The sequence below is a fragment of the Pseudomyrmex gracilis genome, unplaced genomic scaffold (genome assembly GCF_002006095.1).
Source record: "Pseudomyrmex gracilis isolate BER0280 unplaced genomic scaffold, ASM200609v1 scaffold_1162, whole genome shotgun sequence".
Taxonomy (NCBI): Eukaryota; Metazoa; Arthropoda; class Insecta; order Hymenoptera; family Formicidae; genus Pseudomyrmex; species Pseudomyrmex gracilis.
Window position 1 is genome coordinate 28,469 of NW_018021746.1, and position 7,380 is coordinate 35,848.

The 7,380-nt window shown below is 39.3% G+C and overlaps 1 long non-coding RNA gene across 1 annotated transcript in view; it reads right to left on the reverse strand.

Moving 5' to 3' along the window:
- LOC109861933 overlaps window positions 1-6,961 on the reverse strand; it is a 27,220-nt gene extending 20,259 nt beyond the window's left edge. The window contains exon 1 of the long non-coding RNA XR_002251056.1: window positions 6,875-6,961. This is a non-coding gene — a long non-coding RNA (uncharacterized LOC109861933). The remainder of the gene's footprint in view (window positions 1-6,874) is intronic.
- Between the last annotated feature and the right edge of the window lie 419 nt (window positions 6,962-7,380).

A 7,380-nucleotide genomic window follows, 5' to 3' on the forward strand; every position in this document is an offset into this window, starting at 1 on the left:
TTTTTTTTTTGTGTGGCTGTGTAATTTACACACAACATACATATATATATATAAGCTTTCTCATCGCATTGTTAGTATGCAACATAATATGTTTTCCACTTGTTTCAAGTATTTTGATATGCAAAAATATAAATTATAATTATAAATATAAACAATTATATAAATATAAAAATATAAATGATAATATAATTATAAAAATAAAGTATAAATATAAAATGATAGTAATATGTATATACGTCTCTGTATGTATATGTGTCTCTATAGTTTTAATAAAGTTTATATATACATATAAAATATATATGTATAAATATAAATGTAACTGGCTCATCGGCTTTTCTTTTATAACAGATAATACACTTATATGTTAAGTATATACAGAAAGTAACGATTCAGATTAGTAGAAAAATGTGAATACACATACACATTAGCTAGTAAAACTATTTAGCTAAAACTAAATAGTTTTACTTATTGTTAGTTACTTGTTGTTACCTTATATAGATATAACTACTTATAAGTATATCAAATAAATTTTTACTTATTGTTAGAAAATGCATGGTTTTCCACCAAAAATGCAGCATCCATAGATTTGAGATAAGTGTTGCAAGTCTATAATTTTTTCGAAAGTATATGTGAACATAAAAGATTGTAGTATAATATTTATACATATTTAAAAATTATGTGAAAAATATTTGAAATTTTTGTTTTAAAATAAAATATCGTGAAATACATGTTATGGATAACATTTTTACATTGGAATATATGTGCGTGTGTGTAAAGTTTGAAGTAAATACCAATTTTCTAATTTTTTTAATTTGTTACATTACAAATAAAAGTTTTCAATTTAGAATGCAGAAGTTGCAGAAGATGACATTGTGTGTTCTAATTTATAAATATTTTTAAATATGTTTATCTTACATCTGTGTAACCTCTCTTTTTTTATAACCTGTCAAAGAATTTTTTCTTGCTAATGTGTATGTGTAAATACACATACACAATATATACATATTAGGAATTGGAATTACTTCGTTGCGTTTTTTTAATGAAAAAACATTATTTATTTTAACTAAAATCAAAAAATACATTAATTGAAGTATTGTCCATCGCTTTTTACTACTTTTGACCATCTTTCGGGCAGGAAACGAATACCGTGTCAGAAGAACGCTTTGTCTTTAGATGTAATCCACGAATCGACTCATTTTTGACAATCTTCGTAAGAAGTGAACTTCTGCTCAGACAGGCTATGAGCCATCGAACGAAACGAATGATAATCAGAAGGAGCAACATCTGGAGAATACGGCGGGTAGGGTAGGACTTCCCATTTAAGTGTTTCCAGGTATGTTTGTACCGGTTTTGCGACGTGCGGACGAGCATTGTCGTGCAGCAAAATGACTTTGTCGTGTCTTGGAGTATTCCGGCCATTTTTCTTTCAATGCACGGCTCAAGCGCATAGATTGTAGTCGGTAGCAATTCACAGTTATAGTTTCATTCGGTTTCAGCAGTTCCTAATAAACCACACCCCTCTGATTCCACCAAATACAGAGCAAGAGCTTAGACCCATGGATATTCGGCTTTGCCACTGATGTTGATGGTTGGCCGGGCTTAACCTATAACTTTCTGCGCTTCGGATTGTTGTAATGGATCCATTTTTCATCACCGGTAAAAATTCGATGCAAAAAACCTTTTTTTTCTCCCGTTGAAGTAAGGAAGTAAAACTCCCCGCAAAAACACTTTATTCGGCACAAATTTTGACATTCAATAAATTATAAAATGTTTTTATTTACGATTCAAAAAAAGATCATGTAAAGCAAATGACGTCCAATGACAGCTGTTTCACGATGAATACATTACTGTAGGTAACAACAAAATACTGTACTACCTACGCTATTTCTTGTAAAACACTACGAATTAATTCCAACACCTAATATATATATATATATATATTGTGACGTGGTAATCGCGTTGCTCCTCCCTCGCCACAAAAGCTCGAATGGTCGCGAGAGTCCGGGAGTGCGAGCCGTCTAAGAAGCGCCAGGATCCTCCAGGGCTTGCTTGCGTACGCTAGATTTAGTCGCTTATTTTGTTATTTTTTTGTTTGCTCTTGGCGCCTCACCACACCGAAAACACACTACTGGAGGAGATATCCGGAGCCGTCGATTGTTGGATAAAGGCAAGAGAAAGCGAGAGAGAAGGGCGTGCGTGGAGTCGCAGCTAGGCACTCGCACGACGGCCAGAGGGGTGAGTCTCAAAGAACAAGCGGCGCGGGAGAGGACTGCGACGAAGACAGTGAATTTCGGCGCTGGGTAGCCGAAGAAAAAAATACGAACACACAACAATAGAGACAGCTTTGACCTTCTTTTCGCATCGGAAAGATCTGCTGCAAACCTTCGTTGCTAACCTGCAACTGCTATCCTGTTGCGCTACCGCATGCTGCCTCTTTGTTAAATCTGCGGCATCCAACGCTTGGAAATATCTGCTGCTGCATTTTCGCTAGTGAGGGCCCGGTAATTTATTTGAATTTCGCGGCCGCGGGTCCTGTCGCCGAGCGCGAGCATCGCGTCGCGTGTAGCGCCCCTCGCGACCTGATTGGCCGCAGCGACCTACTCTACGCGACCCTAGCGCGCTCAGACGCATCAACCCCGAATCGATCGCGATTCTCGCTCTCTTGGTCGCTATCTACTGAACGGGACGGACGCACTGATGGCACTCCCGACGATCTAGCGTTCAACGACAAACTTAGCAAATTTTCTGGATGGAGAGCGACGACGACGTACGGTAAGATGCCCTCATTTAATTGTGAGCCATGAATCCGCGTTACTCAAGTCTCGTGTCGAGGCTAGTCGCTGAATCTCGTGTGTTGATACCGGCAAGGACATAACCTTCGCCATAGTTTCAAATTTTTGGCAGCGGCTAGAATCGGATTTCACGGGGCTTCGTGGTATTAGTTCGTAGGTCTAAGTGCGTCTCTCGTAATTACTTTATTGAGTATTACAAGCCCTGGAGTTCCGGTAACGCGCCAAGCAGCATCCTGGTCATTTTGTTGTGTTTCGCGTGTAAAAGTGTTTATCTATCGTATCGTTTCGCGACCGCCATATTCTGTACCGGGTATTGTACCGAATCTCGGACTGATTATCGTATCATCAATCTAACGCTATCGTAACGTTTTTCGTCCTGCGTACTATTTATAGCTTATCTGTCACCTGCTGCTGTACTGGCTATTGTACCGATCTATCGTACCGCTACCAATCTAATGTATTTACCATGCTCTCTTTTGGATAGTCAAGTCGCTAATTGCGACATTGCACGCTACTCTATCGTACCGCTATTACATTTTCTAAAGCAGTTTGGTGTGGATTTTCCGAGTGATCTGTCTAGAGTGAGGGGTGTGCGATTCGGAAGAGCAACAAAAGAGAGAACGTTCGCACACGTCCCAGGTGCGCATTTGTTTACTTTTCCGCGAACTTTTTGCGACGGGCATCGTTCAGCTAGTCGCGAGCGTACCTTGAATACGCCGTCGCGTCAGCTAGTCTAAGCTCGGTCGTTGGAATTCGTCTGGAGTTTATCGTACAGTCCCGATCTCTGCCGCCTTGAAGAGCGAGCAGATTATCGTAGCGACAATTAGAAGAGTGCCGTCATTGTATCGAACGAAAGAGAAATACGTTATCGTACCGAATCGAAGAAACTTGTCGTACCTGTCGTACTGGGGGATCTATCGGATCGGAGAGTGCATAGCTCTCGTTCCGTGTGGCGAACTCCACGGCGGACTCGCCATTTGAAACAGGCGAAGTTTACAGTCATTTCGACTTTAAATTGAACTAACTTTTCCGATTTTGCGAGCGCTTCACTCAGGTGCGCTAATTGGCACGTGGTTGCTGCATTATACTTGGCTGCTGAATTACATCGAGACCAGTGACGGGAATTTGGCGAGAGCTTCGCGCCGTGCATGCACGCGGCGTGAGCCCGACCAGCCCCTGCGAAATCAAGTAAGTCCGACGGCGTAGATATTACGCCTTGCGACCTGCTTTTGCATGCCTCGTGGTAAGCGCACGATTTTACTAGAGTAGTCTCTTTCGCCGCTTTCATATTCTCGAAGGCTTTGACTAAAACGCTTGGTACTTTGTCTATCCTATTGCCTGATAACGTAGAGTTTATGTGAAGTCAGCGCGACGACATAGCGTTCCCGGTGTCACGCGTCGTTATAAGAAGTTGGTCCTGCGATCGATTATGTTTCTGTGAAGAGCGTATTGTTATTGGTCACCGTAATTTTGTTATTTTCTTTTATTTACTTTCTTTTGTTGTTAATTATCGTCGCGACAGAGCAAACTCGCCGTATCATATTGGTGAACTTTATTTTTGTATTTTTTTCTTTTTCGCAAATTTGTCTCTTATTCCGCGGTATTATAATAAATTGTTAATTGTTATTCCTATCTGCAGTGTGGTTAATTGCGAGTCTAATCCGAGATTCGTTTGGGACAGCCTTAGTTATTTATCGTACAAACCCAACTCCTCTCCATTCCAATAGAGCTAGTCGGCCCGTTGTGTCGAGCGACGCAGATTTTGACGCGGTCACGCGTCTGGCGCCCAGAATTTTTACAAAGGATCCGTCGGCTCGGCGCAGTGGTGTGCTCATGTTACAATCCTTTTCTCTCCTGCCAATACAGACGTTCCCGATCTCGCGGACTTCCGTCCGTGTCCCGATTTCGTACTTCCGTTTCGGACGGGGCGACGCGAGAACTTCGTAAGAACTCAGAAAAACGTCACAATATATATATATATACAGGGTGTCCCAGAAGTAGTGTAACATCTCTTGTAAACAGGTAGAAGGAGTAAAACTAAGTCGATAACTCCTATACCATTTTGCTAGAATTGCAATAGTTACTGAGATCTTAATTAGCAAAGATCCGCAAATGAGCGTGCATCGGATTGTCTTACGCGCGTAGGATAGTGCTTCTCATAATTACGTTTTAATATGTATATGCTGTAAAGAGTATATGCTGTTATATTAGCTCCTCTCATATGTTGCTGCGGGTAACACCGTAAGCGCGCGAAGCGCACTGGGCTCTCTTACGCGCGTAAGACAGCCCGATGCACGCTCATTCGCGGATCTTTGTTAATTAAGATCTCGGTAACTACTGCAATTCTAGCAAAATGGTATAGGACTTTTTGACTCAATTTTACTCCTTTTATTTATTTACGAGAGATGTTGAACACCAATTCTGGGACACCCTGTATATATATACAGTATATATATACACAACTTTATTGTTAGAAGCTTTGTCAGGGAATGTCAGGGGAGAAATAAATATAAGGTTTTTGAGTTCCCCGCTTATTCAATTGGCAAATTTCGCATTTGTTAACAAATTCTCTTATGTCCACTGTTATGTTCGACCAGTTGTATTTTTGTCTAATTTTCTGAAGCATTTTTTTCGTTGAATAATGCCCGCCTAATATTCTTGAGTGAGCGTCCAATAATTTCTCTTTTATTTGTTATTTCCGAGTTGTATTCAGAAATGTAAACGTGTAATTTTTCTCCGAGATAATATTCGTTGATAATCGCGAGTAATTTAATTATTTCTTTTTGGTCATGTATTATGTTTAGATGTCGGTCGTTTTCAGTAAAGAAGTCATGCATTTGTGTACTCGTCTGTTGGTGAGTTGCGTGTGGAGAAACGTAGATTTCGTTTTTCCTGGTGATTTCGGGTGGAGTTTCAATATACAATATAGTTTTATTAGTGAGTTTACCGACTTGGTTTTTAGTTATCATTTCTTTGATTTCTGTTTGGGATTCCTCAGAGGAAGAAAGAAGACTGGGTGACGGAGAGTTACGGGGAGGCGTCGTTTTTGGTGTAGAGCTAGGAATTGATAGAGTAGTAAACAGTCAATAATTATTTTTGCTCTGTTGTCCAGATCGTGTTCAGCAATAACACAGTCGATCATCTGTCGTGTTTCTTTGCTAAAAGGTCCCTTAATTGTTAGTGTCCATTTTGAAGGATTTGTGTCGGTGTCTTTGATAATAGGAAGAATGTGGGCACGTAAGAGGTTAGGAGTAATGAAGTCAGGATCGATATTTTCCCATCGGAGGACCGAATCCTTATTAATAGCTATTTTGATATGAAAATTTTCTCTTTCTATTTCCGCGATAATTCTCTGGATTTCGTCAAAGTTTTCTTGAGCTACCCAATTTCCTTGTTTTTGAATCATTCCCATGGCTCTCAATCGTACAGAAAGGGCTTGTTGAGTTACTCCCAATGATTCTGCAAGCTCCTCTTGCGTTTGACTCTGATCTTCTTCGAGTAATGCCTCCAAGTCTTTGTCTTTGAATTTTTGTGGCTGTTCAGAGCGAGCTTGTCTTCAACGCTAAAATCTCCATCTTTGAAACGTCGAAACCATTCCCTACATGATTTATCAGTTGGAACAGTGTTACCATAAACTTCGACAAGCATTCGATGGGCTTCAACTGCACTTTTCTTTCAATTAAAGCAGAAAATTAAAACCTCCCGCAAATGCTGCTTGGTTAACACAAAATTCGACATTTCAAACACAGTAAAAATCAAGGTTTTTGTATGAAACTCAAAGCGACATAAACTGAATATTATTAGCAGATGTCTAACCTATCTGAAACCGCCAAAATCAGTTGTCATTATGAACCATTCACAACAGCCGGAGCCATCTTTTGGAAACGGACCGAACTAATTCGTACTCCTAATAGTATTCTTCATAAAATAATAATTTAAAGAAATAATAAATGTGTAGAATACCTTGAGAATAAGTAGATAGAAATAAAAATATTATAAATTTGAGTAAGAAACGAGTGGTCTCGCGTATTGAGTACAGAAGCTGAGAATATAGAGGTGTCGAGTTCGAATTGTGCCATCACCTTAAGATTTTCTTCAAGTCTTTTTCAATAGAGTGTATCAGTTGATCGGCAAGCTGAATCTGGCCTCCAAAGATTAATTCGAGTGAAATGTTGTCGAAGCTGTGTGAGAGCGCGCAAACTGAAAAAAATTTTTTTATCCGAACTAAATAGAAAGATTCATATATTAGTTTAAATAGAAAAAACCAAATTTTTTGATTAAAACAATCAAACATTTGGTTTGATTTCCCAAATTTTGGTTATCTTAAGAAAACTTTAGTGTACTATTTAATGGTCCAGTATTACTATGGCCCAGCACATTTAATATCACAATTCTTGCCAATTGTCGCAGACAAACGTCCAGAAAACGTTCTATAAATAGTTCTTCAGAACATATCCAGAAGTAGCTATATGTGCCAATGAAGTAGTCTTCAAAACGTTTGACACAGAATCGTTCCCGAACTTTGGTGCTAAGGAAAATGTTTATAAAACGTTTTCTGAACTAATTTTTCTTCACTGGGTATATATAT